At 37.5% G+C, this 22,461-nt stretch overlaps 1 protein-coding gene and 1 pseudogene across 1 annotated transcript in view; one reads left to right on the top strand and one right to left on the bottom strand.

Annotated features, from left to right (window-relative positions):
• LOC141656534 (putative disease resistance protein RGA1) overlaps positions 1-22,461 on the top strand; it is a 67,823-nt gene that overhangs the window by 15,232 nt on the left and 30,130 nt on the right. The window lies entirely within an intron of this gene.
• LOC141655836 (protein VERNALIZATION 3-like) lies at positions 1,953-7,114 on the bottom strand (annotated as a pseudogene).

Genomic DNA, 22,461 nt, shown 5'->3' with positions numbered 1-22,461 from the left:
ACATTTTCATATTTTTCCTCAACCTTCAAATGATTAGATACAATTCTTACAAAAGAAAAAGGTGGAAGTTTCCAACTGTATCTCTCCCTAGTTTTCTCTCCCTTCTCTCTACACAAAAACAAACCCTAAACCTAGACCTTGATCCGCCGCCTCCCCATTCCACACACTACCTCCCTTATCCTCCCCTGACCTTTTGCCAGAGATGGGCTCTTCACTGGGCTTATCTCCGGTGAAATCGACTCTTCCCATTCTTCTTCCTCCAAAGGCTCTCTTTCAATCGCGCTTTCTGATGAACGACCGTGTTGATTGACCGTTTGGTTGTAATGATCGGGCTTGTTGATCCATATGGCGTCCCTTTCTTCCGATTCTCTGCCTTGTCTGCGCCGGTCTTGCATGCATCCTTGGTCAGGGGGTGTTTCCCCTTCCCCTCGCCCCTTTCCCCACCCTCTGGTAAGGCCCTTTGTCCATGGTTTTCTACTGTCTTGGAGATCGATTGTGGTGTTGTTGGTGTCAGGCAAGCTTTTGTTGTGTTTTGTCTTTAAGCTTGCTTTTCGGGTCTGTTTGGGACCGATTGGTGATCCCCCCATTTCTCCCACCAATCGGTCCGTTGTCTGGTGAGACCCTTGTGTCAGTTGCAGTTTGGGACCGATTGGTGATCCCCCCATTTCCCCCACCTATCGGTTATCTGCCCTGTCTGTTGCAGTTTGTCACTAGTCCGGTGTTAGGTTGATGTTTTCGGGTGTCGGGTCAGTTTATTTGTTGGACTTTGTTGGTCTTGTTGCATGCCAGGTTGTGGTCTCGGGAGGCTGCCTTTGAGAATTGTGGTTTGGTCTAGGCTTTCGTGTGGTCCCTTTGTCTGATCGACCAGTTTCGGTGGTCTTGTTTTGGTCGTTGGGTCCGTCTGACCTTTTGTCTTGAGTCTGCGGTTGAAGTTTCTCTATGGGTATGTGAAGTAGTCACGGTTGGGTTGTGTAGGGGCATGGTAGCTGTGTTGGTTTGGTCGGATGCGGTGGTCACTTTTGCAAACTTATGGTGTTTAAAATTTCTTTAAGTTGTTTTATGTTAGTCCAAATAATTTTAGCCGTTCATTCAAGGATGTTTTGGGTGTCCTGTCCCTGTATCCTTGGGTTTTTGGCGATACCTGGCTCTTCACGGATGTCTCGGGTGTCCTGTCCCAGTATCCCTGGGGTTTTGGTTATTCTTAAGGAAGATTGGTGTCTGGTTCGGGTTGGATCCGTCGGTAGACGTTGCTTAAAAGCAAAAATGGACAGAAGATTGGATGCGAGGTTTTCCTTGATGTGGTTTGTGTGCATGCTGGGTTTGTTGATCCGCCGGTCCTGTGATAGTCGAGTTTGTTTGTCTTGGTGTAGGAGTCTATGCTCCATCGGAAGCAGCTTGTTGTATGTTATCCACCTTTCTTTTCTACGGTCTTGTGGCGTAAGTACACCGCGACATCGTCACTCCGCTACTCACTCGCATCGGGGGTTTTCAGGAGATTTTAGATGCTTGCAAGACGTGGATAAGGAGGCTCGCCCCAACTTTTTCGTACTCCACCAACCTGATTTTAATTCTCGACATTGTCTTTTGCTAGTTTTTTATAGTTCTATCATTATGAAGTTTACTTACGAGTGTAATAAGGGCATTGTATGCCCGAACTTTATGTAGGTTTACCTTTCTTTACTGCTGTCAAAAAAAAAAAAGGTGGTTTGCTTTATTCAAATTATATATATATATATTATATATATATATATATATATATATATATATATATATATATATATATTATACTTCCTCCATTCTAATATGATGTACCCATTTTATTAAAATACTACACTCATATATTCAACAAATTGGTACATCATATAAGAACGGAGGAAGTATATAAGAGAAGTACAATTCATATCAATATTAGGGAATTACAATCCATATAGGCTATAAAGCTTATGTTATACATTTGCGAATATAAATGAGGCAGAATTTGTGAGGCGCTCCATTTTTCCAATGACAATACTTAGTCACGCAATCTGACACAACATCAAATATAACAAATAAGGCAACAAACAATAATAAAATTGTTTGTCAACAACAACAATAACATCGTCCTTATATCTTACATGTTAATATGTTATGCCGTTACGGTCAAGGACAAAAGTCTATATCCAAAAATAGTTTTTTTTTTCTAGATTTTTGAGAAAAGTTGCATATTTTTAAATGGAACACATAAAACAATTGGTTCAGTCAAAATACCAAAGTTACAAAGTTTGTTTCAGACCAACAAATAGAGCTAATCTTAATGCCAGTATGAGGAGGATAAGTTCAGTCATATCCTACTTAAGTACCTCCCCTTCCCTATCTGTAGTTATCATTGTTTGAAATGACCGAAACAGAGAGAGTAATTAATGTTACCAGCATAAATTAATTCAGAATTGAACATGAAACAAGTGTATATCATCTATATTATAAAAGCAAAAGGGAAGAGAATTAGCACAACCTCCTACCACCGGAACCACCCTCACGTTGGCAATTGTAGTAGACAGCAGCAACTGGCAAACCAAGATTGTAGAGCTCAGCAAAGTCTCTAGTGTTGAAGTTCGACGCCTTGACTGGGCATACACGGTTTGCCTACCCAATTGCTTTTAACAACACAAATATGAATCGGTGAATCCCGACTGATGGGCGAGGGCTCTCATAGCAAACCACCTCCTGGCCTATACCATTAAGTAGTCACAACAACAACAACAACAACAACAACAACAACAACAACAACAACAACAACAACAACAACAACAACAACAACAACAAAAGTAACAAGAGTTTAGTCCCTATATAATCAATCAACACAAATTCTCATTTGTGACCAGCTTGTGACGTGACACAAAGAGACTATATACACTACTCGGACATTTACAGTATTATACAAGTAAAAGACAGGATGATAAAATACGATAACATCTATTGTTTGCCGCTACTTGTGGTTTGTTCATTTTAAGTAATAAATTGATTCACACAACTAAAATAGAATCATATTCACTCATATTATGGGGACCCGCATGGGCATTTCATGATTTTTGTAGTCAATAGAAACCTCGGGTGACACTTACCAGTTAAAAGTAGTAATTGTTTTATGGGTTTTTTGTCAAACACAACCTTTAAAAAACTTGTTTTCTCAAACACCACCTTTAAAAAAAAGTTTGTCAAACACAACCTTTAATAATTTTTTTTTTGTCAAACACAACCTTTTGGCCAAAGTTTGATCACTTGTAATGGGGTGATTTTCAATCAATGTTTGAGATAGCAAACGAGGTCGGTTTGAGGTGTTTTTAGACTCGTTGGAAAGGTGGGAGTGTAAGCTTTCCAGGGGTTATATATATGGTGGCTTTATATGGTGTCTATCGGTGTGTAAAGTAGGGATGGAGGTGCGAAGTGGAGGTAAATACAAATAAAAAAATGTTAAAGTATGACTTATTCGTGAGTCAATTTACTCCTCTCGAACCACCACTTGCAAGCAACAACCACCGCAACCACCACAACTACGACCTGCCTTGCACTCCCCTCTACCTACATACCAATTTTCATACCAAACAAAGCATCATAACCCTAATAAACATTATAGATATAATAAACACTTAACAGTTTGCAACAATAAACATTCGGGTCAAGTCATACTGCTTCAGGTCATGCTCGGGTCCTCACTTTGGGTGTCGGGTTGGGTTTGGGTTGTATTATTCAAGTCAAGTTATTGGGGCCGAGTCTATTTGGCCAGGTCTAATTGAAGGGTTTCTCAAAAGATAAAAAGTTGTTTGTCTTTATGTGTGACTTCATTATTCCAAAATTTTGTAATCCTCAAATCACCTGATAATATCATGGTTATTGTTAAAAAGGTTTCTACTGTTTCAAAACTAATAACACGGTTTGAAAATTGTTTATTAATCAACCAAGTAAAAGCAACACAAAATATCATCTTTCACGGTAATTAAAAAATGTTCTACTCCCTATAATATAAAACTATCACCAAATTCTCATTTGTGACGAACAGTATACGTCACAAGCTTATGACGAGTCAAATAAAATACACATGTGTAGATAAGGACAAATCATTTGCGACTTTCTACGCACTCTAATTTTGTCGTGTCTACCCATATGGGTAATATTTGACCGGTCACAAGCTTACGAGGGCTATACCCGTCATAAAGGACTTACTGTAAAACTATATGGTTTAGTTAGACCATTCGTGACCTTGTTGGATCACCTTAATGACACCTTAAATTAGGATTAAGGGGTTAATTTTGGTGACCTTCAACTACTCAGGGTCAATTGGTGACCTTAAGTTGAGTTGGTGACCTTGTTGGTGACCCGCTAGGTGGCACACTCCCATTGGCTGGAAACAAAAAAAAAGGACAACCGTCAAAATAAAGAGAATGTGGCCTTTGGTTGAGTATGATGACCCGGTAGGTGGCACTCTCTCATTGGTTAAAAAGTGAAAAATAATTGGGTTGGTGACCTAGGTCGTGACCTTCTGCTTGGGAGGATGAAAGTGGGCCAAAATAATTAAGGTGTGATAATTGGTGACTCGATTAACTCGACCTTCTGCTTGGGGATGATCTTAGTGAACCAAGTATTGATTAGACTAATACAAGTACGAAGTATCAACCATTTATGTGTCTTCCAAATAGTGTACTAGGTAAGGAAATGATTGATCATGTCACCACGAAAAGAGGAGTGTAGTGACCAATCAAGTCTGCACTTTGGTTCCAATTCGGTATTATCAATGGACCCAACACAAACTTTTATTTGAAAAAAATTACTTTTGATACCTTTATTGTTTATCTCCACGTACACAGACCATACACTTGTTTGTTGCGCTTTATCTTCAAGATAATGAAAATGAAAGGGCGTCACCGGGTGACGTTCAATTTGGGCGCCACCCTCTCACATGGGGTGAGTGAGGACCCCTTCAATAAACAATTGTTGTAAGAGGGTGGCACCCAATTTGGACGTCACCCGATGACGCCTATCACTATTCTTATGGTAATTTCAGCACTAGTATTTGTTCATGTGAAGAAGAAATAATAATTCTAAAAGTTTTGATTGAAAGGTTTATGCACGTAAATTAGCTCCTACTGGGGTTACTGTATTCCAATTCCTAGTTACTCAAATGTTCAATATAATACCCCTCTTATTCACTATATTCTTCCCCTTTCTTTTTTGCACAAGGAATAAGAAACCTATTTTGGACCACACAAAACACACTACCCCACATGAAATTTAATTTGGACCACACAAATCAACCCAAAAAAGGAAATAGAGAAGAAAACCCGAATAAGGAAATAGGGAAGAAAATGGTGAATAGGAGGGAGTATGAGCCAAAATTTTGAACACACGACGGCAGATCTATATTTTTTATTTTGAATTTCTATTTTGGGGAAAAAAGAAATCTGTTAATCTAAGTCACCCATAAACTACTCGTATGACATAATGACAATAAAAATTCTAAAAAACGAAGAAAACTCAATATATTGTGGGTTATAATCTTATGGACTAAGATATACTTGTATTCCGTAGCTCACTTGTAAATTTCTCTTTACCTTTAAATCCAAGTACCCTATGTTTAAAAAAAAACATGTCACATAAACAGCGGGATCAGATCGAGTACTTGGATTTAAAGAGAGGGAACTCCGTAAAAACCAGCAGCTTAAGAGCATCCACAATAGAGAGGATGTTATCTTCCTCCTATTTTCCCACTCTTCCTCTATTTTTTCGACACCTCATTTTCTCTTTCATCAATCTCATTTCTCACCATTACCATCCTCTTCCATTATTTTTTCCTACAATAGAGATGATCCTCTCATATTACCTCTCTTACTTTAAATAATCTTAAAATTCTATAAAAGATAAAAATAAAAGAATTATTATGCAATAGACAAATAGTGATTGGTTTGTGGGCACTAGGGCCAATGTAAGCTATCCTCTAAAACTAGAGGAAGATAGAGGAAGTAAGCATCTTCCTCTTGCTAAGAGGATATGTAACATGTGCCTCACAATAGAGAGGATGTCCTCTTAGAGGAAATAGAGTGTTAAGAGGTTCTCTCATCCTCTCTATTGTGAGTGCTCTAATGCGCATGTATATATGGAAGAAGAAACTGAAAGGTAGGACTCACCGAAGGTTGCACCCGTGGTCCCAGGAATATCAGTCACCAACCTTCAACCCACGAAATACAAATATATCAGTTATTAACAATAGCGAAATATTCAAGAGAATTATAAACTCGATATTATGGTTACAAAATATGATATAATATTGAGTTTATAATTCTCTTGAATATTCAAGAGAATTATAAACTCGATATTATCGCGTCATTACAAACATGGTATAATATCGGTTTCTTGATCCAAAAATCAGTTGTGGCTCCCTGATAATACCACCTCAAAATATGGTTACAATGACCTTTAATACCATATTATATTATTATAACCTGTCATTGATCTCAGTCTTATGTAAATGACGTATGAGACGATCTATCATACAACACACATTGTAACGAAGCATATGGAATAGAGAATATTAACAATTAATAATAAAAAAATCAGAAGGCTTTGAGGTTTTGCAGTGGCCTGTGAATGCTGTGATACAACCAGAAGCTTACCAGTGTAAGTATTCCCTAATATTTGGATCACTTGGGCTAGGAGCATCCGGATCCACCATCACCTATATTATATACAACAGGACTTTAGCTTATTACTATCAGTCTACCATAAGTGCATTTTAGGTATTTTAGGTGTACGCAGCCTCACCCCATGTTTCAAATATAATAAAAATTGAGCCGAAAATTACATTGTAATTAATTAAGGCCTGTTTGTAATGGAAAGGAAAAGAAAACGAAAAACGTTTAATAAGTCATTTTGTTTAACATACCAAAGTGTAGCAAGTCCTGAGGTCATCACCTCCAACCTGAACCCTAGGTTGGGTGACAACTTGGGAGGGCCTAAATTCACATCCATTATAAACATCCCTACCATTGTAGGTGACTCTTAAGGGAACAGTCCTGTTGAAGGGATGTAAGACATCCCCAATGACTCGACCTACCACAAGTGGATCTCTTGAAACCCTAGACATATATGAGGACAAGTTTAATTTCTTTCTTTCTTGGATATAAATATGAAAGATTGAAAGGAAGCCAAGATGATAAATGTGGAGAGAGCCTAGTTAACGCTTTATATAATAGACATAGGTCTGAGTACCAGAATGCAACATCTTCTTTCGCATCTCATGTTGCTTCAATAGCATCTGATGTTCCTCTCTTAGTCTCAGGTTTAAATAAAAAAAAAAAAAAAAAAAAAAACCAAGGATAAAAAACAGTCAAGTCCCACATATTACTTTCTTAACTGTCAAGTGGCCCAGGGCATATAAGTGGGGCCCTGGAGATAAATTACAACCAATGCAAATACATATAGAGATACTTGGTGCTTAATTAAGAGGGGAGAGTTACTGGGTGTATACAAGGTCTGGAGAAAAGGATAAGGGTAGTAGAAAGGTCTGGAGAAAAGGATAAGGGTAGTAGAAGTGAGAGAAGTTAAGTGGACAAGGGAACAATAATTAAAGAAGGTAGGTCAATACATACAAATATACTCCCTCCCAGTCACTATATTGTTCCCATTTGATATGGACACAATACTTAAGGAAAAGTATTAAAATATGAGTAAAAGAGTTGTGTGGGATTGGTGATAGGAGAGAGGGATGAATTATTAGTAGTTAAATAAAGAATTGTGGGGCCAAAACATAAAGGAAAGTAATAAAATAGGAGTAAAAGAGTTGTGTGGGGTTTGGTGATAGGAGAGAGCAATGAATAAAATAAGAGTAAAAGTTACCAAAAAAGGAAATGAGAACATTAGTTGAATAATCCGTTTCGGGAAAGTGGGAACATTAGTTGAATAAAAGTGAGCCCAATGTCTCAAAGGCTCTCACAAATGACAATGACGTGTAATTAAATACTAAATAGATCTTACATAAGCAACCTTAATCCGGTGGTAACTATGCATAAAAGTTACTCCCTCCCATCCAAACCAAAGGTTACATTTGACTTTATTACGCTTGCCGATGCGCGTTTTTCAACGTGAATATCTTTACTTACACATTATTAAAAATTATAAAAACTTGATATTCTTATAGCATTCATGACGATGAATCAAACAAGATCTCGCATGACTATGTTTTCTCTTATACATTACTGGTAATACCAAAGATTCTCTACAATCATGAATAGTACCAAAAAGTCAAATGTAACCTTTGGTTTGGATGGGAGGAAGTAAATGTGGATGACGAATAACAAATATTAGCCGACAATTACTGTACTTCACAGGCCTGATACAATGAAAAAACACAAAGAAATGTGTGTGTTATTGGCTATTTCAATTAGTAATCTAAATTAAAATTGTTTTATGTGACCATACTCCTACTCCTATTAATAATGTATGTTAATGACGGTATCCATAACTCCATTGAAACAAATTATCACTAGGAATTGTTGAAGAATTTGATAGATCAAAGTAAAGAATGACAAAGCTGAATTATATTGGGGTTTAAGGGGATAGCACTTAGCAGTAATTACTTGGTGCATTGTGGTCATGTTAGTATTTTAGTGACATGGACTTTGACTCTAAAGAAAGTCGTAGGTGTTCTGAAAATCATTGTCGAAGACTCGAAGGTCAAGTATAGTTAGTTATACTCTTACCAATTCACTAGAATCATACTATATTTAAATAAAACGGAAAATTCACGTGATACCCTTAAATTTTGTCATTTTGCATGTGGTACCCAACTTTTTAAGTTTGTACACTGATAACTCGATATTTTACCTTCTTTAAACCCATATTTTATCTCTTATTTAGTGGGAATAAATGGATTAAGTTAGTATAATTAAAATAAAAATATGGTATTATTAATTTTATGTTAATTTGTGTCGATTTATATTATTTGTCGAGATTTTGGTATTGCTTCCGTGTTTTTTTTGTATTTGTAGGTACCGAGTCAAGTGAGAGCGGGTGAAGACGGAGATAAGTAAAAGAAAATGTTAAATCATGAGCAACAAAATCAAAGTTGACCAATTATTTCATCAAAGTCACACGTACTGCTTTGCCCCTTATTTCATTTTGGCGAGCTTATTTCATTTTGTTCTCTCGCCATTGAAACGAAAGTCTGGGCTACGTTTCTAATAGGGCTTTTGGACTTAGGAGAGGCTAGGGTACCTCTGAGAAGTGCACATCTCTAGGATAGTCGGGTTTCTATCTTAGGATTCTGACCTCCGAGACCGAAAGGGAGGGGGATTGGGAGGACAAGTGTCCTAATGCAAACCCGAGAGGAAGGTATTAGGCGAATTAGAGGCATCTCCCTCTTTGTATCACCCCAATGGCTAGTCAAATGGAATCATGATAGTAAACCCGAATTGTTGGTGGGAGAATCGGGTCCTAGACTTTTCTTATCTTGAATTACAACTTCTTATTTTCACTTGTTCTATTTGCATTTTTTTAGTTTATTTACATTTTACTTTAATTAGTAGTTGTTTAGTCTAAAATCTCAAACTCGCTTATTGCATGAGTTAGCTAAACATAAGAATCAAAACAATTAGTACTCACCCATGCTCCTTGTGGTTCGAGCTCGACTACCCTTTACTAGTTGAGAATTTGTTTGATCGGGTACGACAACCTCTACCCCGATATCATACACATGTTATCCTTGAGATTTGATTTTGAAGCACAACGTACCCTTTTTATCGTTTTTAAAATTTTCAATTGAGCATAAATCATATACCAGAAATTAGAATTGACTAATTTTTTTTTTCAAATTGATTATCTCTTCTTAATCTATAGATTGATAAAACGAATGAAAATGGTCATTCGGAAATTTAAGATCGAAAATATGGCTGATTTGAGATTTTCGTTTTAAAAAAACCCTATAAAATGTCAGCCGGCAATTTTTTTTTTTCTCAAATCGTAGATTATGAGGAGATAATCATTTTAGAAAAAAAAATTGTCCGATTCTGAATTCTGATCTAGGAGTTATGCGCAATTGAGTTTTTTTATAACGACAAAAAGGGCATGTTGTACATGAAAATCAAACATGTAGGGTATCATGTATACAAACTTAAAAAGTTGAGTACCGCGTGCAAAATGACAAAGTTCGAGGGTACCACGTCAATTTTCCGTAAATAAAATACTGCTCACATATATTTAATTAGTAGTATAATTTCAGCAAATAAGAAAGAGAGAAAAAGCGTTATGATTCTCTTTCTAATACTTTCTCTCTTCTCACTCATCTACTACAAGGGTGACATAAGTTAGTCCCACCATTGGTGATTAAGCTTGTGTCATTTCCTTATTAATATAAATGAAACAAAATTATCAAGTTCATAGTATTAAGAATTTTCAGCTGATAGTGACCATAGCCTATCCTCTATAATCCCAAGAGTTGACTATAGGGCATAGGCTTATCTTTAATTCCTTGCTTAGCTTTTTCTAGAAAAATTTCCAGAAGGAGAGGCTACACAAGCAACAATAAGAGCATCCCCAACGATGCGGATGACTTGCAGCGAAAAATTGAGGATGTGAAAAGTGGGGCTTCCAACCATGAGGATGTGGCCTCATATTAACGAGGAAGAAAGAGCTCCGCTGTTTGTAGAGGAACAAAGCCCACTTGCATCAAATTGCATTCCACACCATACTTTTACAACTTGCATTTAATTGAAACATAATGACACGTATCAAAAAGTGGGTATTTGAGTAATATTTTAATCGGTGGGGTAGGTTAAAGTAAGCACAAATTCTTGTTTCAGACGTATACTTTTGGTCTTATTTGTCAGACGGATAAAATGTTCTCATTTTTTAAGAAAATGTAACCAATTAATTCACAAAATGTTATGACTGAAGGTGTCATTTTTTACCCTGAAAATGATGTGAACAATAATGGTAACATGTTATCAGAAAATAACAACATTTTATTGTAAAATGATGACATGTTACCCGTCTTATTTCAGACCAAAAACAATGGTCTTAAGAAAAACGGACCGTAAAGTAAGAGAGATAAATAATAAAAAAGATTGAGATGAGGAATAATGAGGTGGATAAGTAAGAAGTGATAAGAGAGAGTGAGATGAGGAGAAGAAGAAAAACTCATGGTTGGAGTCTTGGAGATACTCTAAGCATTAAGCAAGAATCTTGTTCCGAGGAAGAAAACTTTCAGACGGTTCTTGACTCATGGGCTAAAAAACCAGCTTAGACCATCCCCAAACAAGGTCAATTGCTAGGTCATGACCTTGCTTGGTCACACTAATCACTAATTAACCAAAAAATTATGGCGACCTTTGGAAAGAGGAGGTCAATTTGTGACCTTAGGAGGTCAATTTGTGACCTTTGGTGGAGTAAATTGACCCAACTCATGACCTATAGGTGGCGATATGTGATTGGTTGACAATATTAATAATTAATAAAAAAATATATATATGAAAATGTGATATAATGTGAAGAGATGTAATTGGTTGGAAAGTAAAAAATGATTGAGTTGATGAGCTAGGTCGCGACCTTCTGCTTGGGAGGGTAAAAGTAGGTCGAGATAAATAAAGTGGGATTAAGAGTAAAACCAAGTCGCGACCTAATTAGCGCGACCTTTGCTTGGGGATGGTCTAAGAGCAAGAAAAGCAGTAAAAGACAAAAGCATTTGGTCTTTTTTAAGACGGGTATATCCATACATAAGCTTGAAATTAGTCAAATTGTATCCCGTTTAGACAGATGAGACGAGCTATTTCCTAGTCCCTAGGCAATCTGCTCTTGTCACATCTATCTATTTTTCTCGTACTAAGTTTAAGACAGATATACTTATTTTAAATAAGAATTTATGAGACAAAAGAGTTTGCTTGATAAAAATGTCTGAAAACTAGACCTGGCAAAATCAACCCGACCCGGTTGACCCGACCCGAAAAGGATGACCCGAGACCCGAAATCGACCTGAATGGCTGAACCCGAATGACACCCGAAGCCCGAAGTGACCCGACCCGACCCGAAAATGACCCGAGCTTTCATGGACCCGTAATAAACCCGACCCGAAATGACCAATCCGAAACCACTCAACCCGAAAATGACCCGACCAAATATAACTTTAATTGACCCTAATAGACTTGAAATGCCTCTCTTCTCTTAATCTTTGACCCGAAAATAGCCTGACCCGAATTAACCCGACCCGCTTGCCCGAAACACACCCGACCAACAAACCCGAAATAGACCCGTAACCCGAAATGAACTGACCCGACCCGGTTGACCCGTTTGCCAGGTCTACTAAAACCAGTGATCTGAAAGAATTGTCTCTTGTAATCAGTATCCTTTTGACTCATTGTAATACCTATTGGTCAATAGTGATATACATGGGTCATATGTAAGCTAAACAAAAAAACAGTTTTGAGACAGTGCCGTCTTGTCCAACCTCCTACTGTGTGAACTGCAAGTCTTGTCCAACCTCCCACTGTGTGAACTGCAAGTCTAAAACACTCGGCATCAAGCACGATCTTTTCAATCCTCATTATTACACGCATAATTGTCATTTTCGGCACAAGTGTTTTTTTTTTTTTTTTCTTTTGTTTTGTAAGTATGAAGAAGGAGATAGGTCATCGTTAGACGTAAGCAAAAATGCGCCTATATAAAATTTTGAACTACTTTGACGTAATTGGGTGGGAATATTATTTTTGTCACAAGGGAAAAAAACCTGAATAACCGAATAAATAAATAGAGAAAAATATATCGAATAGGAGGGAGTATTATTTTTGCCAGAAAGATTAAGAAAAAAAGGGTTATTCTCCTATGTATTCCTCAACTTTTTCATTTTCTAAGATATAAACTTTTTTTTCTTGCAAAAAAAATTTTGACCGTCAATAACTTTTGGCTACAAGTTCAGAATACGATAATTGTTTTTTCCAAATTGACCGTCTTTAAGATACATATCACATTATAACTCCATAAAAAAATCTTTGAAGCTCGCCAAAAAATCTGGGTTTGCCATTATTGCTATGGCTTGATAGCACTTCTACAATAATTTACGAGACAATTTTACGTCTGAAACAATTTTTTTTTGGTACATATGAGGGGCGTAGCTCCGAAATAAAAAAAGAAACTAGGACAAAACTAAGCGAGGAAAGGCTACTCCTAACAAGTATTTTTTATCGGGACAAAGAGAATATGTCTTATGTATTAGTCAAGAATATTATCAACTGACGCATGTTCAATCACATTATCAACATAAAAATATAAAGGACCACCTCTATATCTTTTAGAGAAATCAAATACTTGGTAGATATATCACCAAGAATCATCATCTTTATGTGAAATCAAACCCCTTGGTACATATCACACTTGAAATCAATGACTCTAAGCTAAATCAAATACTTGGTAGACATAACGCCAGAAATCATTCTCTCTCAAAGTGAAAAGTGAAAAGTGTAAAGAAAAGTGCAATGCAAATACAAAATTATCAAGATTTTGATTCTACGTATCAAAATCTCCAACTAGAAGCGCTATGGTGACATAATTATCTGTCTTCAACTGGGACCACCATTCATTCCTTACAACAAGAACCATAAATCCAAATGAGGCCTCCTTATAGGGGAATAAAGATAAAGCCTCCGTAGAAGCCATTGGAAGGTTTAGCTTGGAATTAAGCACTGGATTTAAGTTGAAGTTGGAGGATACCCTTTATGTTCCCTCCTTCGGACGCAATTTAATTTCAGTCTCTAAGTTAGATAATTATGGTTTTAAATTAAGTTTTGGATAAGGTTGTTTCAGTATGTTTCGAGACAATATTTTTGTTGGTTCTGGAATTTTGGAAAACGGATTGTATCGAATTTATTTAGATAAATTGTTTTCAGAATCTCTTTGTGTTTCTCATAATGTTTCCCTGCATAATAATGTTAGTTCGAAACGTGGAAGGTCTAATGAAAGTTCCTCCTTCTTGTGGCATAAACGGTTGGCCCATATTTCAAGAGAAAGAATGAGCATATTGGTTAAAGACAATATACTACCTTCTCTTGATTTTACGGATTTTGAGACGTGTGTGGAATGCATTAAGGGTAAGCAAACCAAACACACCAAGAAAGGGTCCACAAGAAGCACAGCTCTTTTAGAAATTATACATACAGACATATGTGGTCCATTTGATGTTCCCTCCATGAGCGGAGAGAAATATTTCATCACGTTTATTGATGATTATTCACGTTATTGTTATCTTTACCTTTTGCATGAAAAATCTCAATCAGTAAACGCTTTAGAGGTTTACATTAAGGAGGTGGAAAGGCAATTGGGAAAGAAAGTGAAAATCGTAAAGTCAGATAGGGGTGGTGAATATTATGGCAAATATGATAAATCAGGACAACATCCTGGTCCTTTTGCAAAACTCCTTGAAAGTTTGGGTATTGTCCCTGAGTACACAACTCCTGGTTCTCCATGGATGAATGGTGTTGCTGAGAGGCGTAATCGAACCCTATTAGAGGCTGTGAGGACAATGATGAGTAATATCAATCTACCCATGAAGTTGTGGATGCATGCCTTTATTGTTCCGGGTGTAATTCCAGAGCAGTTTCTTGTTACCACCCGTGCTTGTAGAATGACGTCCTTGATTGAATCTCCCTTGCGGTCTCCTGAAACAATGAACAAACTGAGGGCTCGACTTTGGACCGAGCGAACTCACTCCGACACTCAAGTCAGTAAACTTAAGAGATAAGTTGTTGTTACTTGGTGAAGTATATTTTGTAGAGAGATAAGGAAGATATTACCAGATGAATAGTGATTCTTAGGTTAAATTGTGGATCCTCTCCTCAATGAGAGTTGAGGAGTATTTATAGACTTTCACCTTTTGTCACGTAGTGGCCAAGTGGCCAAGTGGCTAGCAGGTGGAAAGACCTATCTACCCTCGGTCGAGGGACCCATGGCAGGCCGGCGGGCCCTGTTGACTCGCCGCCGAGGGGTCTTGGATATGAGTTCGCGGATGTGTGCCCCGGCTGGCTAGTTGTCCCAGCCGAGACCCAGGTGACAGGCCGACAGGCTGCGTCGGTTAGGATGTCTAAGTCGTTGACTTGCTTGTGGATATCTTTGACCTTGCTCAATATGTTAACTCGGTCAGCGGGTGCAGAATATGCCCCATCACTTATGACTGCTGTGTATGTTGGAAATCGGGTTCCCAGTAAAGCAGTTTCAAAGACACCATTTGAACTGTGGAAAGCATGGAAACCGAGTCTTCAACACTTACATGTATGGGGATGCCCAGCAGAGGCACGCATTTATAATCCACTTGAAAGGAAGCTTGATCCTAGAACCATTAGTGGTTTCTTTATCGGCTATCCAGAAAAGTCCAAAGGGTATAGGTTTTACTGTCCTACACACAAGACAAGAATTGTTGAAACCGGAAATGCCAAATTCCTTGAGAATGGCGAAGTTAGTGGGAGTGATCAGGTAAGGGATGTCGTCATCAATGAGGTTAGGGTGGCAATTCCAGTTTCTTTGCCCCCAATTTCTATTGATGAAGTTCCACATAATGATAATGTTGACTCAGTCAATATTGTGGAACCTAATGTTGATGATCCTCCACTCCCGAATGATAACATCGCCACGAGGTTGTTGATACAAAGACCCGAAATAACATTAAGAAGGTCCACAAGACCTAGAAGGCCAGCTATTTCAGATGACTATGAAGTATATCAATGTGAATTTGACATTAGTGTGGATAATGATCCTATTACGTTTTCACAAGCTATGAATAGTGATGATTCCGATAAATGGATTAATGCCATGAAAGAAGAGATGGAGTCTATGGCTAAGAATGAGGTCCGGGAGTTGGTCAATTTACCAGTAGGGTCATAAGGTCAAGCCACGCAAGTGGGTCTTTAAGACCAAGCGCGACTCCTTAGGTAATATTGAACGACATAAAGCCGACCGGTAGCTAAAGGCTTTAATCGAAAAGAATGCATTGATTATAATGAAACCTTCTCTCCAGTTTCTAAGAAGGATTCTTTACGGATCATTTTAGCTTTAGTAGCTCATTTTGACTTAGAGCTACATCAAATGGATGTGAAAACGGCATTCTTGAATGGGAGTTTGGAAGAAGAAGTCTATATGGCTCAACCTGAAGGCTTCATTATTGATGACAAAGAGGACAAAGTCTCATATTAAAGAAGTCCATTTATGGGCTTAAGCAAGCTTCTCGGCAATGGTATATTAAGTTCCATAATACCATCACCTCCTTTGGGTTTCAAGAAAACACTGTTGATCAGTGTATATACCTGAAGATCAGTGGGAGTAAGTTTGCATTTTTGGTCTTATATGCCGATGATATACTCATCGCAAGCAGTGATTTGAGACTATTACATCAAACTAAAGATTTCCTATCAAGCAACTTTGAGATGAAAGATATGGGAGAGGCGTCCTATGTGATCGGGGTGGAAATATCTCGAGACAAATCACAAAGGACATTAGGGTTGTCTCAGAAAGCCTATATCATGAGGGTCTTAGAAAGATTTAACATGGTAAAATGTAATCCCAATGATGTTCCTATTCGAGAAGGGGATAAGTTCAGCTTAAGTATGTGTCCTAAGACAGAACTAGAACGAAATGCCATGAAAAACTTTCCTTATGCATCTCTAGTTGGAAGCTTAATGTATGCGCAGGTCTGTACAAGACCTGACATAAGTTTTGCAGTGGGTATGTTGGGTCGATATCAGTCCAATCCTGGAATGGGTCATTGGAGTGCGGCTAAGAAATTTTTAAGGTACTTAAAGGGAACAAGGGACAAAATGTTCACTTATAGACATACTTATCAGCTTGAGGTTATTGGATATGCTGACTCAGATTTTGGAGGATGTGTGGACTCAAGGAAAAACACCTTTGGTTATGTGTTTACGTTAGCTGGGGGGGCAATCTCCTGGAAGAGTGCTAAACAGACAATTATTGCCTCATCCACTATGGAAGCTGAATTTGTAGCGTGCTTTGAGGCTACTATTCAAGCTTTATGGTTGCGAACTTTCTTTCGGGATTAGCATTATGAATTCTTTGCAAGGCCGCTGAAAATTTACTTTGTGATAATGTCGCAAATTGTCTTCTTTTTCGAAGAATGATAGGTATTCTAAAGGTATAAAACACATGGAAATGAAATACCTATCGCTTAAGGAGGAAGTTCGGAAAAACACTGTGTCAATTGAGCACATCACGACTAGTGCCAATATAGCATATCCTTTAACTAAGGGGTTACCTCCAAAGACATTTTTAAAGCATGCTACGATATGGGTCCGGAGGATAATCATTAAGACTTTTCGTTTGTGTTTGGATCATGCTAGTGTTTTGTAATGATGACACTTATGTTTTGATTAATCAACTTATGTTTTCTTATGATGATGGTTTACGAACGATTTTCTGTATCGTATTATTGTTATTGTATACATTATTATTGCACAATTAATGTAATCAGTCCTTTTCCTCAAGGACATTATCGGGGATTATGTTTGCTCCTTGTACGATCGATTATTCTAAATGATTGGTCCGTAGTACATGCAAGGACCACTTCTCTTGTATAGTAGTGTTTCCGCCATGACTCAACCAGTTGTTCGGAATGACCAGGGTAATTAAGATAAACCCATTATGTATTCATTTAGTTTTCTCACGCGACTTATGACTCGTTTGCACGTGACATTATGTTTAGGTCAGTAATATGGTCCAAGTGGGAGAATGTTAGAATTATCATATTAATTCTCTATTATGTGGACCTAATTACTGACGTCAGTCACTCTAATAGATAATAGCTAAATATGATGTTTCCGGTTTTTAGTCGGAGTAATAGACTAAGTGGATTACGGTTAATGTTTACAGGCCATTAACATATTAGGCCCACTTATCTAATTATGCCCCTCCTGCCACCTATATAATAAAAGCTACACCCGTTTGTGGTTTTAACCTAATTCATATTCATTAAGAGAAACACACAAGAAGAGAATTAGAGAATAAGGAAGGCAGGAGAAGGCAAAAGATTGGAGTTTATCTTCTTGTTGATTTCAAGGAATCTCCTTATCAGATCTAATGACTACTCCACGTAAGTACTCATCTGTAATTATCACTGCAATCAAGATCCTCTAAATTTATGTTTACATGTGGTATCAGAGCAGGATTGTGATTGCAGTTATAGTTCTGATTATTAATGTTTCAATTATGTCTTTTGAATGAAATTAATGTTTAATTATGATATTATTTTCATTCATGGTTGATTGTTTACTCGTTTGATTATGATTGTTTCCGCTGGCCTAATTGAATTATTTCAATTCTTATGATGCCCTAATTGAATTATTTCAATTCTTATGCTGCCCTAATTGAATTATTTCAATTCTTATGATGCCCTAATTGAATTATTTCAATTCTTATGATGTCCTAATCGAATTATTTCAATTCGTATGATGTTTGTATTTTATTGTTTATGGTTCTTAATCGCACATCTACACTGTTCACCGTCAAAGACTATTCACGAGCAACTAATCGTTCACGCAGAAAATTACTTGTTCATCGTTTTGAGTGTCGGATTTTGATGTTATAATAATGTTTTTCGAGTGTAAACGGCGTTCTAAACCAGATGCATAGCAGGGTTAGCGTTTTAAGCCTAATTCTCGCGTCTTCATTGAGTTTCAAGACGTTTTTGGTTAAAAATTATGATTTTTGTTTTATTCATAATAGTTCTCGATCGAGCTAATGTTTCACTCGATCGAAGCTCTTAAGCATGAATAAGTTCCTTCTCGCATTATAGTTTACGATACCTTATGTTTGATTATGTATGCTCATGTGATATTTATGTTATTAAGTACATAAGTTAATATAATTATCATATTGTTGTTGTAAGCCTACATATTATTTGTGTAAATATATCATTTGATATCGAATGTAAGAGACTTTCGCATTATGACAAGTTGAAATTCACCACAGGGATTTCATCTCGTACGCGATCAAATCTCATAATGGAATCATATTGAACATTCACATTAGGTTGAGGTTCGCCACAGTGGACTCAAATTATGTAGTGAATTTCCGACTAAGCATCTAATGGGGTAAAGTAACTTGTATTAAGGTTTTACCCACAGGTAACCTGACATTAAAGTAAAACACCCATTAAGGAGAGTAAAGTAACTTGTATTAAGGTTATACCCACAGGTAACCTGACATTAAAGTGAAACACTCATTAAGGAGAGTATACTCTATTATGTAATTAAGCATGTGTAGGTTGTCCACATATACTATACTTGCCTGATAAATGTTTATGAGTTACTCATTTAAGTTTCAAGTCTTAGTCATAATTGCTATTGTGTGTTAAACTCAAAGCCTAATGTTTTGAGCATTGTTCATAATGCAGTACCATTGCAAAGCTCTCTCAATAATCGTGTCCAAGTTGTTCCACAACTTGATGGTACTAATTACTGAGAATGGAAAGAGCATCTCGAGTTCTATTTAGGGATCCTTGAACTCGATCAAGTGCTTACTGGGTCACTCCACCAACCAAATTTCCGATGCGAGTAAAGAAGTACTTGAAGAGTATAACTGGTGGAATAAATCTGATAGTCTTTGCCTAAAGTTTTTGCGTCTTACCACCGCACCAAACATTAAGTCCTCCATTTCGGAGACAGTGTAACACACCCGTAAGTACATGGAAATCATTAAGAACGCTTTCGGACTACCGATAAAGCGGTAGCTGGAAGGCTTATGTCCGAACTTACCACTGCTAAGTATAATGAGAGTGTAACCACCATGCAAAGGCATGTGTTACACATGACGAATCTGGGAACTAAGTTGGGAAAACTGGGCATGAAAGTTGAGGATCCGTTCCTCGCCCAGTTTATCATCAACTCTTTGCCGATAAGTTTGATGCTTTCCATCTTCATTACAACACTGTTAAGGAAATTTGGAGTGTTAATGAATTGACCAATAAACTGGTTCAGAAGCGTGAAAGAATCAAATCGAAAGATGAGGTGATGCCTCAAGTAAGAATCTTGGCTTATCCCAGGCACATCATGTGCATCATGTAAGCGGGAAATCTAAGGGTAAGTTTGGAAACAGAAAGGGCATGAAGTCCGGCCATTCGATAAGTCATCTGGATCTGGCATAAAGAAGGATATTAAGAAGCGGAAAGTTGTTTTTTCCGTAAGAAACCTGGCACTTTCAGAATGACTGCATAAAGCGTAAGAATTGGTTCGAAAAGAAGGGGATTCCTTACGACAAGAACCATAAATCCAAATGAGGCCTCCTTATACATGGGGAATAAAGATAAAGCCTCCGTAGAAGCCATTGGAAGGTTTAGCTTGGAATTAAGCACTGGATTTAAGTTGAAGTTGGAGGATACCCTTTATGTTCCCTCCTTCGGACGCAATTTAATTTCAGTCTCTAAGTTAGATAATGATGGTTTTAAATTAAGTTTTGGACAAGGTTGTTTCAGTATGTTTCGAGACAATATTTTTGTTGGTTCTGGAATTTTGGAAAACGGATTGTATCGAATTTATTTAGATAAATTGTTTTCAGAATCTCTTTGTGTTTCTCATAATGTTTCCCTGCATAATAATGTTAGTTCGAAACGTGGAAGGTCTAATGAAAGTTCCTCCTTCTTGTGGCATAAACGGTTGGCCCATATTTCAAGAGAAAGAATGAGCATATTGGTTAAAGACAATATACTACCTTCTCTTGATTTTACGGATTTTGAGACGTGTGTGGAATGCATTAAGGGTAAGCAAACCAAACACACCAAGAAAGGGTCCACAAGAAGCACTGCTTTTTTAGAAATTATACATACAGACATATGTGGTCCATTTGATGTTCCCTCCATGAGCGGAGAGAAATATTTCATCACCTTTATTGATGATTATTCAAGTTATTGTTATCTTTACCTTTTGCATGAAAAATCTCAATCAGTAAACGCTTTAGAGGTTTACATTAAGGAGGTGGAAAGGCAATTGGGAAAGAAAGTGAAAATCGTAAGGTCAGATAGGGGTGGTGAATATTATGGCAAATATGATGAATCAGGACAACATCCTGGTCCTTTTGCAAAACTCCTTGAAAGTTTGGGTATTGTCCCTGAGTACACAACTCCTGGTTCTCCATGGATGAATGGTGTTGCTGAGAGGCGTAATCGAACCCTATTAGAGGCTGTGAGGACAATGATGAGTAATACCAATCTACCCATGAGGTTGTGGATGCATGCCCTTATGACTGCTGTGTATGTTGGAAATCGGGTTCCCAGTAAAGCAGTTTCAAAGACACCATTTGAACTGTGGAGAGGATGGAAACCGAGTCTTCAACACTTACATGTATGGGGATGCCCAGCAGAGGCACGCATTTATAATCCACTTGAAAGGAAGCTTGATCCTAGAACCATTATTGGTTTCTTTATCGGCTATCCAGAAAAGTCCAAAGGGTATAGGTTTTACTGTCCTACACACAAGACAAGAATTGTTGAAACCGGAAATGCCAAATTCCTTGAGAATGGCGAAGTTAGTGGGAGTGATCAGGTAAGAGATGTCGTCATCAATGAGGTTAGGGTGGCAATTCCAGTTCCTTTGCCCCCAATTTCTATTGATGAAGTTCCACATAATGATAATGTTGACTCAGTCAATATTGTGGAACCTAATGTTGATGATCCTCCACTTCCGAATGATAACATCGCCACCGAGGTTGTTGATACAAAGACCTGAAATAACATTAAGAAGGTCCACAAGACCTAGAAGGCCAGCTATTTCAGATGACTATGAAGTATATCAATGTGAATTTGACATTTGTGTGGATAATGATCCTAATTCACGTTTTCACAAGCTATGAATAGTGATGATTCCGATAAATGGATTAATGCCATGAAAGAAGAGATGGAGTCTATGGCTAAGAATGAGGTCCGGGAGTTGGTCAATTTACCAAAGAGGTCATAAGGATGTCGGCTGCAAGTGGGTCTTTAAGACCAAGCGCGACTCCTTAGGTAATATTGAACGACATAAAGCCGGACCCGTAGCTAAAGGCTTTAATCGAAAGAATGCATTGATTATAATGAAACCTTCTCTCCGTTTTCTAAGAAGGATTCTTTACGGATCATTTTAGCTTTAGTAGCTCATTTTGACTTAGAGCTACATCAAATGGATGTGAAAACGGCATTCTTGAATGGGAGTTTGGAAGAAGAAGTCTATATGGCTCAGCCTGAAGGCTTCATTATTGATGACAAAGAGGACAAAGTCTGTATATTAAAGAAGTCCATTTATGGGCTTAAGCAAGCTTCTCGGCAATGGTATATTAAGTTCCATAATACCATCACCTCCTTTGGGTTTCAAGAAAACACTGTTGATCAGTGTATATACCTGAAGATCAGTGGGAGTAAGTTTGCATTTTTGGTCTTATATGCCGATGATATACTCATCGCAAGCAGTGATTTGGGAC

This window comes from Silene latifolia, chromosome 5, assembly GCF_048544455.1.
Source record: "Silene latifolia isolate original U9 population chromosome 5, ASM4854445v1, whole genome shotgun sequence".
Classification (NCBI taxonomy): Eukaryota; Viridiplantae; Streptophyta; class Magnoliopsida; order Caryophyllales; family Caryophyllaceae; genus Silene; species Silene latifolia.
Note: the sequence above shows the minus strand (reverse complement) of the source record. Positions and strands in the feature narration are given on the sequence as shown.